The sequence below is a fragment of the Myxocyprinus asiaticus genome, chromosome 18 (genome assembly GCF_019703515.2).
Source record: "Myxocyprinus asiaticus isolate MX2 ecotype Aquarium Trade chromosome 18, UBuf_Myxa_2, whole genome shotgun sequence".
Classification (NCBI taxonomy): Eukaryota; Metazoa; Chordata; class Actinopteri; order Cypriniformes; family Catostomidae; genus Myxocyprinus; species Myxocyprinus asiaticus.
The window spans coordinates 7,860,262-7,883,230 of NC_059361.1; the positions used below are offsets into that span (position 1 = coordinate 7,860,262).

The 22,969-nt window shown below is 37.7% G+C and overlaps 1 protein-coding gene across 2 annotated transcripts in view; it reads left to right on the forward strand.

The window, feature by feature from the left end:
* Positions 1–728: 728 nt before the first annotated feature.
* The window catches only part of pak1 (p21 protein (Cdc42/Rac)-activated kinase 1), a 71,710-nt gene continuing 49,469 nt past the window's right edge, over positions 729–22,969 (forward strand). For both annotated transcript variants that reach the window (XR_007899777.1, XM_051724326.1), the window contains exon 1: positions 729–870. The gene's annotated coding sequence lies outside the window, so the exon portion shown is untranslated. The remainder of the gene's footprint in view (positions 871–22,969) is intronic.

Below are 22,969 nucleotides of genomic sequence, written 5' to 3' on the forward strand. Positions count from 1 at the left end.
GCAAATGGGTCTTCCAAATGGACAATGACCCCAATCATCCCTCCAAAAATGGCTTAAGGACAACAAACTCAAGGTATTGGAGTGGCCTTCACAAATCCCTGACCTCAATCCAATAGAAAATGTGTGGACAGAACTGAAAAAGCGTGTGCGAACAAGGAGGCCTACAAACCTGACTCAGTTACACCAGTTCTGTCTGGATTTTATTGTGAGAAGCTTGTGGAAGGCTACTCAAAACGTTTGACCCAAGTTAAACAATTTAAAGGCAATGCTACCAAATACTAACAAAGTGTATGTAAACTTCTGACCCACTAGGAATGTGATGAAAGAAATAAAAGCTGAAATAAATCATTCTTTCTACTATAATTCTTACATTTCACATTCTTAAATTAAAGTAGTGTTCCTAACTGACCTAAGACAGGGAATGTTTTCTATGATTAAATGTCAGGACTTGTGAAAAACTGAGTTTAAATGTATTTGGCTAAGGTGTATGTAAACTTCTGACTTTATCTATCTATCTATATGTCTGTCTGTCTGTCTGTCTGTCACTTCCCTGCTAGTTTAACACAAATGTCTTAAGATATATCATAAGATCAGTCAATCTTGCAGACACGTGGTCTCTTTAATATTGCACGTTCTTCCTCCACTGGTGCAGGTGACGCGTCTGGTCTCGTGCGGGAATGAGCGCAGCGCTTCGTGAGGAACTCAGTGGCCACTGGGAGTGCGTGTGGGCGGTGCTTCACGCAGCAGGTTTGTGTGTGTTTCTATAGCACTGAGACTGGAGCAAATGAGGTTGGAGAGACACTGAATGCGTGATAGAAAAAGAGAGAGTCTGATCTGGGATATAACGTTCGGATATCACTTTGGATAGAGGTGAGTGCAGGTCTTTATTGCTATCATGCGTATCCTATCACGGGGATATTGGGTGGCGCGCTGGTGTGGGGCGCGTGTCTGACTGCTTATTCATATGAAAGAAATTACACGGATGTGGCTTTATCAGAAGGAATTTCTCATAATGATTAATCATAGTTATTATTTCACTCATTTTGGTGGTTTGATATCATATGGCAACGCCTGATCAATGCTTGAGTGATATGTGCGCCCTGTAGAAGATAGGTCGATTTATATTGAATGTACCAAAATCAACATACTAAAATGTTTTATCTATGTGTAATATTTATAATTAAATATTTACGATTAATTGATATTTATTATTCACAATATTTAATTCGATTAAATATAATAATAAAAATATATGCAAATATAAATGTATTAATAAAACAGATTTTATGAAACAGAAAAAAGTACAAATTAATTGATAATAATATACATATTACACATACATTTCAATGATTATTACTATTATTATAATTATTCTAACCTTGTTCTCATTTATGGATGTTTTTGCATTTTTGTAAAAAGAAAGGACTAGTTACCCATATATATATATATATATATATATAATATAAACAAATACATTTTTAAATATACATTTATTAATAAAAATAGATTTTATTAAACATAAAAAGTAAATATTAATTGTTATATTAAATATACATATTACACATAAATTATTATTTATAATGTTATTATTAATTCTTGCAACCAAGCTCCCATTTGTGGACGTTTATGCATTTTTCTAATTATAGGGGACTGGTTGCCCAACAGTCAAGAAAATGCTTATGCACTATTTACACTGTTGGGCGTGTAAGCAGCTATGACTGTCACTGTGTTCAGACTGGAGACATCAGAAATCCGTAGTCATAAATACTATAGGGTTGCTTATGGAATTTCTATCATTTGGAAACCATCCTAAAAGGATAAAATAAGAGTCTAATAAAATTCTACAAGATACACTAAACAATTTTTGGCCACTGTAAAATGGCAATTTATGTTCATCCAGTAGGATATTTGATCCATAGTGGATTCTTGTATTATTCATATTTGATCCTTTTAGAATTGGATATGAGCCTGATATTAAACCATTATGCTGGGATCATGTCTGTTGTCTTAATTTCAGAGTGGCTTCTTTTTTCAGTGTGTATGATGAAAATGAAACAGAGGTTCTTATAGTTTGTTGAAGCTTTAAGGCAGTTTATTAAGAAACAAAGTCAGAATTATAGCTTTGGGGCTACAGAAATCATTACAGAGACTTGTGTGGTTCTATCTGTGTAGGTTGTGGATTTGTTTGACATATTGTAAGCAAGGATATTTGTGTAAGATAAGGGCAATGGTAAGTGGTACAGGTTGCTTAAGACTGAACTGGGTCACTTGTATCAGTGACACTTGAGTTTCAAACCGCCAATCCTTAAACCAGTTCAGCCAAGCGAGCATCTCCATGGATATTACACTACAGACTGATTCCCATAAATGTCTTGAAGTAGTTCTGAAATGGTAAACAACACAATAACATGGTAAATCCTCAATATACCACACCCCATGCGTTAAAAGGTAAAGTGGAAGGCAGACAGCACCAATGCATGGCATGGGAAATTTTAGCACCTCACGGAAAGTCATCACATGGCTATTTATCAAATACTCTCACTTCTAGTTTGTGGAACATGGAAGGTTCATTCTCAATGTTGTCATCACCGTTCTAAGGGTATTTTAAGATGTGAGATGGCATATCTGTGTGTGTTATGTGTTTGGTACATTGAAACACTCATCCATTCTAATTTCATCTAGGTTTCATCTACTTTGAGTTTATTTATTTAAACAGGAAATAAGAGTTTAAAGAGTAGAAACAATGTTTTCTAGAACTAATTCAGAAGATCTGATTTTCAAAGGGTTCCTGTCCAGGCTAAAAAAAAAGAAAAAAAATTATTGTTTTGATTGATTGTTCAACAGATGTGTGTGTGTAAGATTGTTTAAAATGTATGCAAGCATGACAAGAATCTTACTGACTGAGAAATAGAATTATATATAAAAAATATTTAAAAAAAGTTATTTTTAAAACTGGTTGGTACATTATTCAATTTGTTAGTGATTTGATCATGTAATTTGAGATTCTCTTGCATGAGTATATGTAGGCAAAAAAGATAATATTATTTAATTGCAAATTTGAGTTTTGTAAAGCCAAACAATGATAGGTGTAAAGATGAAGAGCAAAAAGTATTTTATTATAAATTCGGATAAGAGGATCTAGAGCATCCTTAATAGTAAGAGACCAGATAGGTAAACGATAAGAAATAAATTATGACAATATAATTAAATTAAGGTATATATGAGCCACAGTTTGTGAAAGATAAGGACGTATTTTCTTAAGGACGACAAATATTATTTTTTTCAATCTTTCACTAGTTTGTTATATGTGCTGTCTTTGTGTAAGATGTGTTGAGACTTAAAACCAAGGTATTTATAATGTGTAATAGTAAGTGGTTGATTGGCTATAGTAATAGGATTTTGCACTGAAATATTTTTACGAGGTGAATAGAAAAACAACAGCTTCTGTTTTCTTAATATTTAATGAAAGACTTGTGATGAACTTGAAACATAAAAATCAAATAATAAAATAGGGATATGTGATTTCCTTTTAAGGCTTTAAAAACGTATTAATGACATGAAAAATAATGTTTTAAAAATCAAAATATTTCTAAATACTTAAAAGATGTCTCTCTTTTTGGTCAGCTTTAGTTTTGGTCAATTTTACGTTTACAATGTTGTTTTTTTAACTCATATTTTGCATATATATAATTATATTTATATCATATTTTGTTATTATGCAATAGTAAAATATTTCTGTACTAATTTCTTCATTTTCACACATTATTTTAATGCTCTGATTAAACCCACGAGTCCTTATTTCTCATAAAGCGAAACCATGGAGATTTCGTTTCATTTCATCGCACCACAGAAATAAAGTAAGCGTGCACCTCCTCCTGTGTCACTGCATGTATGAACCAGGAACATTTGCCATTACACGATCATTTAAAGTGAAACCGGAGAGCTTTGCATTCACTGTCACAGTTTATCCTTGTTCGTTTATATTTTATTGGGAGTTTGGCATGTTGTGTTTCTGATTCAGAGCGCTTGAGAAGCTCTTCACGCGCTCTTCCGGTCATAAGCTGGTTGACGTCCGCGGTGTGGCTCAGTGACACTCTGACTCGGAGTTCAACTGAATGACACATGAACATGCCATTCATGGCATTTATACAGTATATTCACTTAAAATGACCTTGTTTGGCCATTATAATATGATTGAAATTAGAATGCCCAATAATCGCGGTTGTCTCAAATAACCAGACAGTTATTTAATAATCGCAACAGACCTAAGTGTGGTTGTGATTTGTTCCAAGTTATTATGTGATGTAAGGATGATAGTGTCATCAGCATATAAGATCCAGTAGGAATTTGGACAAGCTAAAGGTAAATCATTCATATATTGAAGAAATAGAAGTGGTCTGAGTATTGAGCCTTGTGGAACTCCAAAGGTACAAGGTATACTATATGAGAGAGTACCTATTTTAACTGATACAGCTGCTTAGATACACCGATCAGCCACAACATTAAAATCACCTGTCTAATAATATTGTGTAGGTCCCCCTCATGCCACCAAAAAAGCGCCAACCCGCATATCAGAATAGCATTCTGAGATGCTACTCTTCTCACCACAATTGTGCAGAGCGGTTATCTGAGTTACCGTAGACTTTGTTAGTTTGAACCAATCTGGCCATTCTCTGTGACCTCTCTCATCAACAAGGTGTTTCCGGGGTCTGGGTAGCTCAGCAAATATTGACGCTGACTACCACCCCTGGAGTCGCGAGTTCGAATCCAGATTGTGCTGAGTGACTCCAGCCAGGTCTGCTAGGGAGTGTAGAGTCACATGGGGTAACCTCCTCATGGTCACGATTTAAGTGGTTCTCACTCAGTGGGGCACATGGTAAGTTGTGCGTGGATCACGGAGAGTAGCATGAGCCTCCACATACAAGATCTGTGGTGTCATGCACAGCGAGCCATGTGATAAGATGCACGGATTGACTGTCTCAGAAGCGGAGGCAACTGAGACTTGTCCTTCACCACCCGGATTGATGTGAGTAACTGCGTGACCACAAGGACCTAGTAAGCAGTGGGAATTGGGCATGCCAATTGTGGGGGAAAAAAGGGGATAAAAAAAGAAAAAAAACAAGCCGTTTCCATCCGCAAAACTGCCCCTCACTGGATGTTTTTTTGGCACCATTCGGAGTAAATTCTAGAGACTGTTGTGTGTGAAAATCCCAGGAGAGCAGTTACAGAAATACTCAAACCAGCTCGTCTGGCACCAACAATCATGCCACAGTCCAAATCACTGAGATCAAATTTTTTCCCCCATTCTGATGTTTGATGTGAACATTAACTGAAGCTCCTGACCCGTATCTGCGTGATTTTATGCACTGCACTGCTGCCACACGATTGGCTGATTAGATAATCGCATGGATGATTGTTGGTGCCAGATGGGCTGGTTTGAGTATTTCTGTAACTGTTGATCTCCTGGGATTTTCACACACAACAGTCTCTGGAATTTACACCGAATGGTGCCAAAAACAGGAAAACATTCAGTGAGCGGCAGTTCTGCAGAATGAAATGCCTTGTTGATGAGAGAGTTCAACAGAGAATGGTCAGACTGGTTCGAACTGACAAAGTCTACGGTAACTCAGATAACCACTCTGTACAATTGTGGTAAGAAGAACAGCATCTCAGAATGCCATTTTGAGATGTGGGTTGGCGCTGTTTTGGCGGCATGAGGGGGACCTACACAATATTAGACAGGTGGTTTTAATGTTGTGGCTGATCGGTGTATGATGATATAATGGCAGTACTATTTATTGATAGATTTAATTGAAACTATATAGTTGGTTATATGGTTATAAGAAGTGTGTGATTAACTGTATCAAAAACTTTGCAGAAATCTATGAATGCAGCACCAGTTATCTGATTTTTATTAAGGGATGTGCAAATATTTTCTATAAAAAGAAGAGCAGCAGAAACGTTGCTTACGAAACAAAATAGATGTTCATTTAACAGGTTTTCTCGTTCAAGAGAATTTTAGACAATACAGGCAGTATGATAAGCAGTCGATAATTTGACTCAAACTGTTTATCACCAGACTTAAAGATTGGAGAAATTAGAACATGTTTTTCATGATTGTTGGAAAAGTGTTTTCTGTAAACAAATATTTATCAGTTTATGCATAAGGGGAAAACAATATCATAATGCGATTTAACAAATAATACAGTTTGATTATGAAAATCTTTAGCATTTGAATTTTTACAACCTCACTCATACCTCAGAAAAAGGAAAAGGGTGAATTAGAAAAGATTAACTCTTGATTCTTAATTGGTAGGTGTTCAGATATTCCACCACTTTGCTTGCCAATTCCTCAACTGAAAAGATAAAGTTAAGTAATTATTTAAAGTTTGCTACTAACTAAGGATCATAGATAATATTATTCTGTCTTTTTATTTCAGTATTTACTTGTTTATTTTTTTTAATTTCCAGTAATAAAATTTAATATTTGTGACAATGTTTTGGATTCAGTGCAGCATTTGTGATAAGAATTTGATAATATTTTTTTCCATTTAGAATCTCAGTTGAGCAATTATTTTTGTGCGTATAAATCATATAATCAGAAAGAGATCTTGTTTTGTGATATTTCTGTAAAATTAATTTTAGTACCAGCAAAGACTGTAGTGTAGGAAACTGATTCATTTATTTGGGGGGTTTGGGCTGTCAGATTGAAGATTTTGAAATGAGCACACTCTTGGGCCACACATCACCATATGGTCTTAGTAAAAAAACCTGTTTATCATCCCAAAACACAGAGGACTAAAAAAGCCCCCACCCCCTCACTCACCCTCCAGATGTGCATTTGGCCTTGAACCCTTGCTGTTAATTCATACACATTGTAATGCGAGTCTGTCTGACTTTTTCTTTTTTTTATCAATTCAGACATTCAAAGCTGTTTTACAGTCATTCCAGGAAACACATTAAGGGCAAAAGATTCCTCTATAAGTGTACTGCATTTGGCTTTTGGCCGACTTGCACTGTCCCACAGATTCAATGTAAATGTATCTTTCAAAACAGAAGAATATTGCATTTTATGGGGTAAAGACGACATTTAAAATGTACAAAGTTTCACAGAGGCAGTTCACGTCAAATGACGCACCCGGGGTTTCAAGGATAAAACGTGCAAAATGTCCAATTGCACATGGCTGAGTTTGTGCATGCACAAGAAGTTTAAGTTTTTTTAAAAGTGATAAAGTGTGCAATGGGTGTAATTTCTGTGCTAAAATAACTGTGTGTTTACATTTTACACTCCCATTTAAGAAAATATAAGTGGTGCTTGTCCACGCAAAACTCGCCACCATGATGTTGTGGGTGGTTGGCTGGGCATTGCTATGCAGTTGCTAAGCTGGCCTGAGTATTTGCTAGCATGTTGCTTTTCGGTTGCTAGCAAGTCCTGGGTGGTTGCTAGGATGTTGTTAGTAGGCTGCTTACTAGCCTAAATTATAGAGCCCACCCCCATGTTGATTATTCATGGTATTGATGTAGCCCTTTTCTCACTGGATTTCTTTGTAGAAACAGTGGAAGAAGTAAGAAAGAGGTTCAGAAAAAGAAACTAATCTGACTGTGAAGGAGATTCTAATTATGGAGGTGGATACAAGAAATAATTGTTTTTTATCCTGCATGGTATCTCTGTGAATGTTGCTAACAAAAGAAAGAATGCAGAGTTCTAGCCAGTTACATCAACTGACAATACAGCTACTTTAGAAGTCTATACCATTGCAGAGAAGAAAAAAGTAACAGCACACAGGAGGAGTGTGGGAGCCACCAGTGGGGCCCCTGTGTGTCTGATTTCAGAACAGAGAGTGTCAGAGGGCCATAAGTGGGTTTCTTTGGCTGTGTGCATGGGGGATTTTCATTTGACCACGTAAAGGGCTGTTTCTTGAGGAATCAAATGGTCCTTGATGTTTTGGGATACAACAGTTCATTGTACTATGAAAGCATACCGTAACTTTGAGAACTTGAAACTTCTGCTACATTCCAGCTGAAGAAGGATAGATACTATAATTCCTAAACACCAGAAGAACTAACAATAAGAGTCAAATGTGGTATAGTATTGTATGTCAAACCTTGTGCTGTTATGTAGGATTAGGATTCTTAGTAAACTGTGCATCTTTGAAACAACGGCACACGAGGTGTATAACAAAACCTTGATTCAGATTAGAAAAAGGATTTTATAACCTAATTTTATTCCGTAAATATAATCCATGGGGTGCATCTCTGTACGTTTGAAAGATCCAGTGAGTTTAGAGCATGCATGTGGTTTGCATTCCTGTGGCTGAGTTTCTCCCTGCCTTTTTTATCGTTATGCAATACCTGTCACTCTATGTTAACATCTCCGCACTTGGCCCCAAATGAGTTCGGAAGAAATGAGCCATGACATTTCTGTCCATTTTTACCGTTTAAACCCCCTCCATCCAACTGCATTCCTACTCTTCCTCACTCTTCCTCCCCTCAGATTGTGTCACATGGAGCCTTTGATTACTAATGCCATCATCATCATCATCATCATCATCATCATTTTCATCATAATAGTAGTGTTGATGGAGTGAAAGTACTTTTATTTGGAAATACCATGTAAATTTTCTGTTATTTCAGTTTAGTACTGTAAGTTGCTGATATTAATAGTTTTACTAAACTGCAAAAAATAATTTTCTAAATAGTAAAACTATTTAAAAAAAAAAGAAAAATGAATTATGTTTATTTGTCATACCCCAATGGCAAATTATTTTGTTTTAAACCTTGCATAAACCTTAATACATTTTGTTAGATTTATGCATCATTACGTTAAACTCTTTTGGAAACAATACCATTGCATCTCCAGTGTGCTTAAAGCTGAAGTATGTCATTTCTGAGATACTAGCACCACCGAACGGAATTTCAAAACAGCTTTCTAAATATGCCCCTCACCTGCAGAGTTGTTCAAACAGTCAGATAGTCCTGCCTCCAACTCACACCATTGGCTGGTCTAAGCGGGGTCACTCAAAATAAACACAGGAATTTTTATAGCGTATATTTTTATAGTGTTTACAAATTAACCTATGGATGCCTTACTTATTGTTGTCTCTGCATATTAAGCTTGGATAGAAAGTATTTTAGCATGGAAAAAGTTACATACTTCAGCTTTAAACATATATTCTGGGTTCAATACAAGTTAAGCTTAATTGCATTATGCATTTGTGGCATAATGTTGATTACCATAAAAAATATTTTCGACTCGTCCCTCCTTTTCTTTAAAAAAAAGCAAAAAATCTAAGTTACACTGAGGCAGAAATGTGAAGCTTATAATTTGATAAAAGCACTTACATTTAATTAGTCTGTTAAAACGCATGTATTATTTGAGCTATAAGTTGTTTAAATCATTTTTACAATCATTTTAGAGTTTTAGAGTGTGTTGACATTACATCGTCATGGCAACAAAATTGTAAAATTGTCTTTAACTTTGATTTTATCACACTATGCAGAGCATTCCAAATCAGCCACTTATTATTTTAGCTAGTTTACTGCCTCAGATTGCTGCTGCCTTTGTAGGCAGTACACAGCAAGGCAGCTCATTAGGTTTTAAAACAGAAGTAGTGACTCCAGAAAAGTCACATCTTTACACCTGTTGTTATGCTGCCTTCATGTGCTATCGGAATTATCCTACTTCCCAATTCTGAAGTGGTAATTATGAGTATGTCATGTTCATGTGCTTTGTTGTCGGAAAGAACAGGAAACATGGACGACGCCAGGTTCATTCATTCATATTTCCTGAGGAACCTTTATTTTGACACCATAATACATATCTCTCAGTTAGCTTGACGATAATGGAATTTTGGTCAAATACAAGCTATTTTCACGGTGTAAAATTTTACAGCATGCATAGAATGGTTGCTAATATACATAAATCAATATTACCAAAATGGCAAGCGCTAACAATTAGCTGTATTTAGAAAAATGAACAAAGCCTGTCATTAACTACAGAAACTGTACTCTCCTCCTTCATGTTGAAAGTTTAGGACTCCTCTCATCTCGGAAACTCTGGTATCAAAATTTTCTCAGTGTTTCCCAGTCATAATTACGACTTGAGGGATCATTCATGTGCAATTTCCGAGTGGGAAACTCATATTTACGATAATTCCGATAGCACGTGAAGGCAGCATTAATATCACATAATGACACAAAGCTTCTTTGTGTATCAGTCATTGTTTAGAATCAAAATACCTGGACATTTCATGCATATGGACATATGATTAACTCTTGACCTATCAACCAGCATCAGACAGAACTGGGTAAAGACACAAAGTTCATAAACATCTTGAGTTCCTCCAAGATACGTTTTAGCATTTATTGCTAATTTGTAGTCCGAACTTAATATATACCAAGCAATTCAACAAGATTTCTTCTTTTATAATAATGAGCCTATAAGCCTATATTGACTTTAACTTGCTCAGCAATATTCTCTTCAAACTGTTGCTCCTCTATGATAGTTGCAAGCTTGAAAGAGAAAACTCACTGTAGAAGCGGACAGTTCACACTAATTTCTCTATCGGTTATCTTTAAATTGTTTGATGTGCAGCACTTTGGGTCAACTTCTGTTGCTTTTAAACGTGCTATAAAAATAAATTTTGACATGACTTTACTATACCGCCCCTTGCGGCAACATTGAGAATACAACATGTACTTGCAGTCTGACACATTTTGGAACACACCTATGAACAAAATCGAGCATGTGTATGTTTTGGTCTTAAATTTGCATTATTGTGTAGAGAACCAATTTGTTCTACCACAGTTGCTCAAACCATTTCTATATTTTGCTCAAAAATTGCAAACACTAAATGGGTTAAACTGTTAGCATCCATGTTGCTTGTTTACAGCTTCAAGATGCCAAAAACGTTGCTATGGTTATTACTATTTCAATTGTCGCAATTTCATCCAGCATTCAAAATGGAATGCACATATTTCTCAAGGTTCAATGGTTGATTTTCAAAAGTTAACTTCTGGTTTATTAGTGAACATTTCGGCCGTTTCATGAACTGAGGTGTACTTTGACTTAATGGTTGATTAAGTAACATCATAAAAGTTGTATATTACTGGAGTGCAAGAACCAAAAAGGTATTTTGAAATCATGGTGCAAGTAATTTTTTTTAGCTCCCTTTTTGAAAATATGAGTGATGCTTGCCTGTGCAGAACTCACTGCCACAATGCTAGGGTGTTGTGGGTGGTTGCAGGACATTGCTGTGTGGTCACTAAGATTTTCTGATTAGTTGTTCAAGCTTACTTGCTGGTTACTAGGGTGCTCTGGGTGGATTTTAGGAGGTTGCTTACTGGCCAGACTGGTCTCACTGTGAATTCAGAAACAGTAAACTGGCATTTAGTAATAGTAATAGTAATATATTTCTTTAATAATTTCCTAACTTACTATGCAGTACCGGTAAACCCTCAAGCCTTTATTTTGGTGGAAGATTTTATTTTGATAACTGAAGGGATGGAAATGTATGTTGTTTGAAGTTGAGTTGACAACAGCCTTTCAGTGCAGTGAAATGCTCTCATCTGCCTTGCTGTCAACAAAAACCCACTCTCATGGGGTTATTTTAAATGTGTATAGTAAAGTGTAGCGGCCAAATATAGAGGTATGTAATATTACGCAAATGTGCAATTAAAGTAAATCTGGGGCACTTTAAATAATAAACTCAGTGCGTGGTTGCGCACCTAACTGAACTCGGAGCACATCTGTCACTCAGGACACTAGATAGATAGAGTTTGTGTGTATGGAGCACAGAACCACTCTGAAACCACATGTGTAATACAATGATCCCATTTACATGTATTTAAGACAAAACAGCCGTGCACATAGGCACAGCAGCGGGCAGCACTTTGAGACTATTTATTTATTTATTTATTTAATTAATTAATTAAATCGCAGCCCTTGTGGTTTGAAAACCGCACTGGGTCATATTGCGATTTCGATTTTATTTTGGTTAATCGTTCAGCCATAGGCGCTTGCACCAGCGATGGGCACAGACGAGGACTGTCTGAGAGTCAAAAAAATCTAGGCCATATGCGGACAACTGAAGTATACTTTGGCTTTTTAATGGAGTAAAACATTTTTTATAGATGGAAAATGGAACTTCAGATTGGAACATTTGGTAACAGCATGCCGACTTCCCATGTGATCATGTTGTACTGGCCCATGTTAAAAGTCTCTGTGATAATCTGGTCTCTGGATATTCCTCATTCAACGTAAATCTATTGGACCTTTTCATATGATTCATCCTCTGCCAGGCGACAATCAAATATTGTTTTAGAAAAGTAATAGCACACCTCTCCTCAACAAGCTGCATGATTTGAGGTGTCGTTGATGTCCGTAGCACAAATAGTGCAGGATGAGTTACGTGACAAAGTTATTGTTAAGGGTTTGTTCAAATCCCTAAACTTAAGAATGAGCAATAGTAATAGGGATGGTTACTTCAGCAAACACCACTAGTAATTATTAAGGCTGAGGCAAGCAGGTGAATAAGGTGCAGTTCTTAGAACGAACCCTCTCGTCATCTCTCTCTCACTCGCTCACTCACGCACACACGCACACGCTCTGTCTTGGCATTTAAAGAAAACCAGAAGAGAATTGGCAAACCTTGCGATGACTTAAGTCCACCTTCCCCTTGTATCATATGATAACCATAAACACAAGAACAGAACTGTGAGGGAGGAACCCAGGGTGTGATCTTACACTCTGAAAGATAGAATCTACAGTATATGACACCTTAGGGTATTACTGGTATAGGAGTGACAAGCTGTGCTGCTCCAAAATGATATTCACATGCGCTTCAATACATGCGTTTACTTAGATGCACATTTACTGTACATATCACTAGCGGCCCAGGAATGATCTGAAAAGTGAGGCATATTGAGGGTAAAATTATAAATCTTATCAGCTTGGCTCATGAATATTTATTAGGGAGATCTGAATCCTTTATAAGATAACTTATACTGGAATTACTGTTAATTTTGCTGCTACATTATCCAGTATACTAGTAACAAAGTTTTTCTTAATAAGCTATACATTTATATTGAAATAATGTGCAGTTAGAGGTTTGTGTTTCTTTACATATTAAAGAGCACACCCAATTAGCGCCACACAATAATGTAAAGATATTCTAAACTGATAATGCAAAAAACAACAACATTGGTATCGGATCGGGATCAGTATCGGCCGATACTGAGATTTCTGATATTATATCGGAATCGGATCGGAAGAGAAATAGTGGTATCGGTGCATCCCTAATATTTATTATGTTGGGGGGGGGGGGGGTAGCTCAGTGATAAAAGACGCTGGCTACCACACCTGAAGTTTGCACATCCAGGGTGTGCTGATTGACTCCAGCCAGGTCTCCTATGCAACCAAATTGGCCCAGCTGCTAGGGTGGGTAGTGTCACATGAGGTAACCTCCTCATGGTCGCTATAATGTGGTTCGTTCTCGGTGGGGCGCGTGGTGAATTGAGCGCGGATGCCGCGGTGGATGGCGTGAAGCCTCCACACGCACTATGTCTCCGTGGCAACACGCTCAACAAGCCACGTGATAAGATGCGTGGGTTGATGTTCTCAGACGTGGAGGCAACTGGGATTCATCCTCCGCCACCCGGATTGAAGCGAATCACTACGCCACCACGAGGACTTAAAAGCGCTCTGGGAATTGGGCATTCCAAATTGGGTGAAAAAAATAAATAAATAAATAAATAAAATAAAATATATATATATATATATATATATATATACAGGTGCATCTCAATAAATTAGAATGTCGTGGAAAAGTTCATTTATTTCAGTAATTCAAATTGTGAAACTCGTGTATTAAATAAATTCAATGCACACAGACTGAAGTAGTTTAAGTCTTTGGTTCTTTTAATTGTGATGATTTTGGCTCACATTTAACAAAAAACCACCAATTCACTATCTCAAAAAATTAGAATATGGTGACATGCCAATCAGCTAATCAACTCAAAACACCTGCAAAGGTTTCCTGAGCCTTCAAAATGGTCTCTCAGTTTGGTTCACTAGGCTACACAATCATGGGGAAGACTGCTGATCTGACAGTTGTCCAGAAGACAATCATTGACACCCTTCACAAGGAGGGTAAGCCACAAACATTCATTGCCAAAGAAGCTGGCTGTTCACAGAGTGCTGTATCCAAGCATGTTAACAGAAAGTTGAGTGGAAGGAAAAAGTGTGGAAGAAAAAGATGCACAACCAACAGAGAGAACCGCAGCCTTATGATTGTCAAGCAAAATCGATTCAAGAATTTGGGTGAACTTCACAAGGAATGGACTGAGGCTGGGGTCAAGGCATCAAGACACAGACATGTCAAGGAATTTGGCTACAGTTGTCGTATTCCTCTTGTTAAGCCACTCCTGAACCACAGACAACATCAGAGGCGTCTTACCTGGGCTAAGGAGAAGAAGAACTGGACTGTTGCCCAGTGGTCCAAAGTCCTCTTTTCAGATGAGAGCAAGTTTTGTATTTCATTTGGAAACCAAGGTCCTAGAGTCTGGAGGAAGGGTGGAGAAGCTCATAGCCCAAGTTGCTTGAAGTCCAGTGTTAAGTTTCCACAGTCTGTGATGATTTAGGGTGCAATGTCATCTGCTGGTGTTGGTCCATTGTGTTTTTTGAAAACCAAAGTCACTGCACCCGTTTACCAAGAAATTTTGGAGCACTTCAGGCTTCCTTCTGCTGACCAGCTTTTTAAAGATGCTGATTTCATTTTCCAGCAGGATTTGGCACCTGCCCACACTGCCAAAAGCACCAAAAGTTGGTTAAATGACCATGGTGTTGGTGTGCTTGACTGGCCAGCAAACTCACCAGACCTGAACCCCATAGAGAATCTATGGGGTATTGTCAAGAGGAAAATGAGAAACAAGAGACCAAAAAATGCAGATGAGCTGAAGGCCACTGTCAAAGAAACCTGGGCTTCCATACCACCACAGCAGTGCCACAAACTGATCACCTCCATCCCACGCCGAATTGAGGCAGTAATTAAAGCAAAAGGAGCCCCTACCAAGTATTGAGTACATATACAGTAAATGAACATACTTTCCAGAAGGCCAACAATTCACTAAAAATGTTTTTTTTATTGGTCTTATGATGTATTCTAATTTTTTGAGATAGTGAATTGGTGGGTTTTTGTTAAATGTGAGCCAAAATCATCACAATTAAAAGAACCAAAGACTTAAACTACTTCAGTCTGTGTGCACTGAATTTATTTAATACATGAGTTTCACAATTTGAGTTGAATTACTGAAATAAATGAACTTTTCCACGACATTCTAATTTATTGAGATGCACCTGTATATATATATATATATATATATATATATATATATATATATATATATATATAATTTATTATGTGATGTAACATTAAAATGACGCATATATCTAGATCCACAGTCTTTTGTCTTGAAATCAAGGCATTTTTATTTGTATAGCGCTTTTCACAACACGCATCGTTTCAAAGCAGCTTTACAGGAAATCATGCATTAACGAAAAATTAAACTGTAATATCTATGAGGTCACGTGACGCCATGCAAGGAGCAGACGTGTGAGCGACGAGCTCTGCGCACTTTGCTGAATTTTCGATTATTCTCATGTTATAATCTGGTAAAATTTGATACACACAGTAACACATTTGCTCTTTGTTGCAAAATATGGCAAAGAAGTCAAAATCCTCGGGCTCTGGAGACATTAAAAGACACTTACGCGTTCAGGATGAAAGCCCTGACAGGCCTACAGACCGGGGACTTGATTTGGATGGCGTGGCGGGAGAAGGAATCCAGCGTCAGTTGTCCAACATGTCGGTGATGTTGACAAAGATTCTTGCTGACTCGGAGGATCTCGCTGTAATACGTCGATCGATTACAGCGATGGAAATAAAATTCTCTGAGTTAGCTACAAGAGTGACTGATGCTGAAAAACTAATCGATTTTCTGGAATCTTCGGAGAGGGAATTAACCGCTAATCCGTCCACGACCAAAATTGATTTGGAACATCTCCTTTGAAAATCTTGAAGATCTTGAGAATAGAAACCGCAGGAATAACGTTCGAATTGTTGGAATTCCTGAGCATGAGGAGGGCAGAGATATGGTGAAATTCCTAGAAGAGTTTTTCCCGAGTCTGCTCGACATAACAGGCCACAAGCTGGAAATCGAGTGAGCTCACAGAGTCCCGGCTCACAGATCTGCTGAGGGAGACAGGCCCAGATCAGATGAGATCATCCGATAAAGATCTTTATCGCCAGGCGAGGAGCAAAGGGAAGCTTTCTTGGAAGAACCATAATATTTTCTTGTTCCCGGACTTTGTGAACTCGACGAGAGAAACGCGATCGGTTCGAGGAATGTAAGAAACTCTTACATCAGAAAAAGATCTCGTTTGCTCTAATGTTTCCTGCCAAACTGAGAATAGAAACGAAGGTCGGTCGCAAAGTATTCACATGTCCAAATCTGGCAATGTCTTTTATAGAATCAATGTCTAAGTAAACCATTGGATGTTTCTCATGTGAGTGGGCCTGACTCGCTGTACTTACACTTGAGGAAGCTGGGCGACATTTTAGGTTTTTTGCGTTGGCTCCGCCGAGTGGCTGGAGCTTGTTTTGTGAATAACACTTTTCCTTAAAGAAACTTTTGCATTGACGAAAGATTACTTTTGCATTGAAGTTCCCGGACAGATTGAGAGTGGACACTACGGGTGACCGCAAAATATCTACATGCTCACACAAAGGATGTCTTTTATAAAGCTGACGGATGGTGTAAGTCATGGTATATACTTTTATGCGGCCTCCGAGTGAATTGACTTGACCATCCGGGGAACCGGGATGCCGGTTTTGTTTCTTTTTGTATTGGTTCCGCCTAGCGGCTGAAGCTTGTTCTGTTGAATAACACTCCTTTGGAACAGCTGTGGATTAATCTGTTCGTTCTTCGTGCTTATTCCTTCTGCTGGCTGTAGTTTGTTTTGTTGAGTATTTTTTACAGGACATTGGAATGATTACATCATCCGTTGAACTAATAACAGCTGGCTCATGGAACATTCGTCTGTCTGTCCGAGAAATCTGAATGGTTTTATATCAGCTGGAATTTGTTTTGTGGAAGATCACATCTTTGAGACAGTTCTGTGAATAAATCTGTACGTTCTTTGTGTTCATTCTTCCTATTGACTGGGTTTATTTCACAAAGTGTTTTCTGTTGTGTGGTTTTTCCTCACAGGTTTGTGAGGCAAAATTGAGCAATCCGATGGCAAAGTTGTTGTGAGGACTCGTGGGCGTTCATGGACCTTTTGAGTTTAAAGGGATTGTCGCCGGTTGGTGCTGTCGTGCACGGGGTTAATGTGCACGTTTTTCTTTTTTCTGTTTGTTTTGTTCGGGGGGATGTTCAGGGGTTGATTGTTTCACTAATGGGGAATGTGGTCTGTATAATTTTGTTTTTGACACAGTTTATTTTTTTTTATTATATCAATATGTCAGTTGTCAGCAAATTTGTCTGATTTAGTCAGAGTTAATTTTGAAAAAGGTTTTCGAATGATGTGGACAGGTGGGCTTCATTACACTTATCGATGATTGGGAAGGTTAATGTTATTAAAATGAATTGTATTCCAAAATTTAACTACCTGCTACAATCTCTCCCCTTATTTCAAGCAATTTGATAGCATAGCGAAGTCCTTCATTTGGAATGGTAAACGTCCCAGGTTAAATTTCAGTAAGTTACATAGGCCGATTGACAAAGGTGGGTTAGGCCTACCCAAGATTTTATTTTATTATTATGCATTCAGTCTTAGACATTTGGCTCATTGGTCACTTCCACCTGAGAGAGCTCCTCCCTGGTTTTGTATTGTAAAGGAAGTTCTTACTCCTATCTAGCCACTGCAAAGCCTTTCGATTAAACTAGCTGGAGAGGTTAATTTGCACCCCATTATTTTGCATTTGCACTCGATATGGACAAAAGTGTCCAGAGTGTTTAATTCGGATATTTATTTAAACGTAGCCTCGAGCATATGGCTGAACCCTAAACTATGTATTAATAAGTCCCCTTTTTGTTGGTCAGATTGGATTGTGAGGGGGGTTAATACACTTGGTGACCTGTATGAGGGTGGAGTATTGAGATCTTTTGAAAATTTGATTCAACATTTTGGGATTCCCAGATCTCAATTTTATAAGTATTTACAGCTGTGCCATCTGCTCTGCTCTGTTTTTGGGAGTAGCATACACCCCCCTAGAGCGGCAGATACTCTGGAAGTGGTGATTGCTGCTTTTGGGAAGGGTCATGAGGCATCAGTGTATTACTCCCTGTTAATTCAGAGTCTGGGGGACGGAGCTTTAAATTCACTCAAAAGATTATGGGAGGAAGATTTAAATTTGTTATTGGAAGAGGAAGTGTGGGCAAGGATTCTAAAAAACATAAAGTCTGCATCTAGAGATGCAAGGGTTCGCCTTATGCAATTTAAGATTTTACATAAATTTTATTGGACCCCCTCTAGATTGTATAGGCTTGGTCTTAAGGACACACCCATCTGCTGGCGATGCCGTACTGAAGATGGAGACACCATCAATGTTTTTTGGGGGTGCCTTAAGATCCAAGAATTTTGGCTGAAGATGCAAAGTTTTGTGTGTGATGTGTTGGGCACTCAGGTCTCGTTCTGCCCCAGACTCTGTATTTTGGGAGATAGGGAGGTCATGGATTTGGCAGATAAGTACATGAAGGACTGACCAGTGTGATGATTGGTAGGCAGGTTATTTTGAGGAGTTGGAAGTCGAATGGAGCACCCTCGTTCCCGGAATGGTGCGCGGAGATGGGGAGGGTGGCTGCCTTCGAGGAGGGGTTGAGCATTAGGATGGGGATTAGGGAATCTTACAATAAGAAATGGGGCAATTATTTAGCATTTTTGAGGGAATCTCGAGGTGGGGCAGTGGAGGGAGTATTTAGAGTTTAGTTTTTTTTAAAATTTTTTATACTTGATTATTGTATGTTATTTTATGTTGTTGTTTTAGTTTTCTGTGTGTGTGTCTATATTCTGTTGACCACAGGGGTGTTCGTGGAGGGGTCAGGGTGGGTTGAGAGTTTGGTAGGGGGAGGGATATAGTGGGGGTTTAATGTTTAAAGTGTTTGATTCATTCATTATATAGATGTCGTTATATTTTTTGTGATAAATTATGAATCAATAAAAATGTTAATAACAAAAAAACTGTAATATCTATAAAGACTTAGAGTGATCATTGTGTAGTTTGATTAAATATGATTGTAAATTGTGTATAGAAAATAAATAATTAAATAATAATTGCATTTAGAACCCCTGTGAGTAAGCTGAAGGTGACTGTGGCAAGGAACACAACTCCATAAGATGTTGGTTAATGGAGAAAAATAACCTTGGGAGAAATGAGGCTCACTGTGGGGGCCAGTTCCCCTCTGGCTAAACAACATGAATATAATGCCAGTATTAGTTATTTATGTGCAGTGCAAGTCATTGTTTTAAATTTGTAAATTAAGTAAGCGTTAAGGTTAAATTATTATTATTATTTATTTATTTATTTTTTTAAACAAACATTTTTTTACTTGAAGATGAATGTCTAATGTCTTTGAAGTCCATCCTGGATTAACTGCAGTTCACATTGATGCATTTTTCTTTGTTAGTTGACTGATGAAGGCTTTTGTTAGCAGTTAAATGATAGACTATGTATTCCATTTCAAGAGTGTAGTCCATCAATAGACAAAGGTGATGCAGGCAGAGATTAATGAGGTGTATCGTAGTTCAACCTGCAGATCATTCGGTGAGGTTCGTTGGGGTCCATTCTAAGTCTAAGGTTCAGGCAGTGGCATATGAAGTATCCCATGTCTTACAGTTGGAGTTGGCATCAGTTCATCCTCTGAAGTCAAAAGACTGAAGTGATGTCTGGCTGGCTCCGCCTGTAGTTTGTCGTCATCTTTCAGTGACAAGTAGCAGTGGATCCGACACCAAGCAGGAATGGAGCTGGATCTGGCTGGCTCTGGTAACCTCGGGATATGAATCCCAAGGTTGAGACATGGAAACAAAAAATATATATATTTTAGCGTAGATGCCATTCAATTTAATGCAGAGTTATAGATCATGATGGATGTTTCTGGTTCCGGCAGACATTGCTAAAGCAGCCTAATTGTGAGTTGAAGGATAAATTAGGTGTATGCCTGGCTAAATAGATGAGTCTTTAGTCTTGACTTACACTGAGCGAGTGTGTCTGCATCCCGAACAGTGTTAGGGAGACTATTCCATAGTTTAGGAGCCAAGTATGAAAAGGATCTACCTCTTTTTGTGGATTTTGATATTCTTGGATTTATTAACAAGCCAGAATTTTGTGATCGTAATGAACGTGATGCCAGAAGGTCACTTAAATACTGTGGAGCTAGACCATTCAAAGCTTTGTATGTAGTTAACAGAATTTTAAAATTAATATGAAATTTAACAGGTAGACACCTGGATTGAGGTGTCACTTCACCACCACTAGGACTTAGAGCGCATGGGGAATTGGGCATTCCAAATTGGGAAGAGAAAGAGAAAGTCTACTCTAGAGTGCTAGAGAAGACTGTATTTATACTTTCTGTTAATACATCAAGTTCTTCTAGACTTTTTGGCTTACTGATTATGTGAGACAATTCTGGAAGATTATTAGTGAAGCTATCTTTAGTGGTCAAAAGAATAGTTCTACCTGATTGACATCGTGGTGTAGATTGAGTGATATTAGCTGATCGCAACAAACAAGAGACTAGGTAATGATCTGAGATGTCATCGCTCTGCGGTAGAATTTCTATAGCATCAACATCAACTCCATATGACAGAATTAAATCTAGCATATGATTTTGACGATCAGTTGGTCCTGTCACATTTTGTCTGATTCCAAGAGAGTTGAGAATATCGATAAATGCTAATCCCAATTTGTCATTTTCATTATCTATGTGAATGTTGAAGTCACCAACAATTAAAGCTCCATCTGCAACTACTAGACCTGATAGAAAATTTGCAAATTCACCAAGGAAACCACAGTAAGGCCCGGGTGATCTATATACTATAGCAAGGGCAAAAGACAACAGAGATTTTTTATTTATATCTGACTGTGTCATATTAAGCATTATTAGTTCAAAAGATTTAAACTTATATCCTGTCCTCTGAGTAACACCAAAAACTTCTCCTCCTCGACCCTTCAGATGAGGCTCATGTTTATAACAATAACCTGGGGGAGTAGATTCATTTAAACTAATATATTCATCTGGTTTAAGCCAGGTTTCAGTCAAACAGAGCACATCCAAACTATGATCTATAATAATTTTATTTACAATTAGTGCTTTGGTACAAAGAGTTCTAATGTTTAGTAGCCCTACCTTTTATATGAGCTCATTTTGTGTTATGTGCTGTATGTCTACTTGGATGCATGTTAAATGTTGCACTGTAGTCTCCTAAAGGAACCTAATTTTGTTTTGTTCATTGATCTGCATTGTGTAAAAATTACAGTAAACCTGACTTTTACTTTGTTTGCCCTGTAGTCTTGCATAAAAATAAATGAGGGACTTAGATATTTAAAAAAATATATATTCTAGAGTAAATCTTATGGACTGATGGAAAAAAATGTATAGTCCCTACCAGATGGGTTCAAAAGTCTCCAAATATCTGTAAGTCCAAGATTTTTTACACATCCTGTGAAGCGTCAATGTTGCTCTAGGGGGCTTGCACACTTTTGCTTCACTATGACCAAGGACTGAGTCTATCAAAAGATTAAAGTCTCCTCCCAATATTATATCATGAGGGGTGCCAGCGGCTTGCAACATCCCTTCAAGATCTATAAAAAAAGCCCTGATCATCCACGTTTGGTGCATAAATATTAGCCAAAATAAGACTTTGCCCCTGAATTCAGCTAAAACAGTAATGACTCTTCCTAATTTATCTTTACTTTGTTTGAGACATTTGAATTATAGATGTTTACTTATCAGTGTAATTGCTCCCCTGCTCTTACTCGAGCCAGCACTACCACTACTTTTCACATTTTTCCGCTTCCTGCGGAGAAAGGTGTGTTTCTTGAAGAAACACTATATCATATTTCTTACGCTTAAGAAAATAAATAACCTGCCTTCTTTTTATTGGGTGCCCCAACCCATTCACATTCCACGTGAAGAGAGACAATCCACTCATATTAACATCTGACATTTTGACATATAAGAAAAAAATAGATTGTGTGTCAAAAACAAGATTATAAAGACCACATTCCAACATTGGTGTGGCCATTAAAACCCGAACATCCCCCAGAACAAAACAAACAGAAAAAAGAAAAACGTGTGCATTAACCCCTTGCACGACAGCGCCAAATGGCGTCCATCCCTCCAAACTCAAATAGTCCATGTACGCCTATGAGGACTCCAGCGACAATTTTGCCATCGGATTGCTCAATTCCAGTGTTTTTATAAAAATTTTGTGAGACAGAATTACACAGCAAATGATAATCTATAAAACAAACTCAAAGAGCGTGTAGATTCATCCACAAAACTGTCCTGAAGTTGTGACACTCTGCTAAATAAACTCTAGCCGCTAGGTGGAACAAGCACCAAAAAAACGCTCAGTTTCCTCAATCAGTTGAGTGAATGATCAGTGAGCCGGTCCATTCGGCTGCAAAGTGAGTATCACAAAATTACTTCTTCCATTGAATTTATGAAGGACATCACTTGCTGTGGGCATGTAAATGTTTTACGGCCATCCTTAGCATCTATTCTCAATTTGGACGGGAATATCAGTGCAAAAGCAACCTTCCGTTGATGTAAAAGTTTCTTGAATTCCTTGAATCGATCATGTTTCTCTCTTGTTGAATTCGCAAAGTCTGGGAACATGCTGTGGTTTTTCCAAGAAAGCCTTACCTTTACTCCTCGCCTCGCGTAACACAAGATCTTTATCAGATGA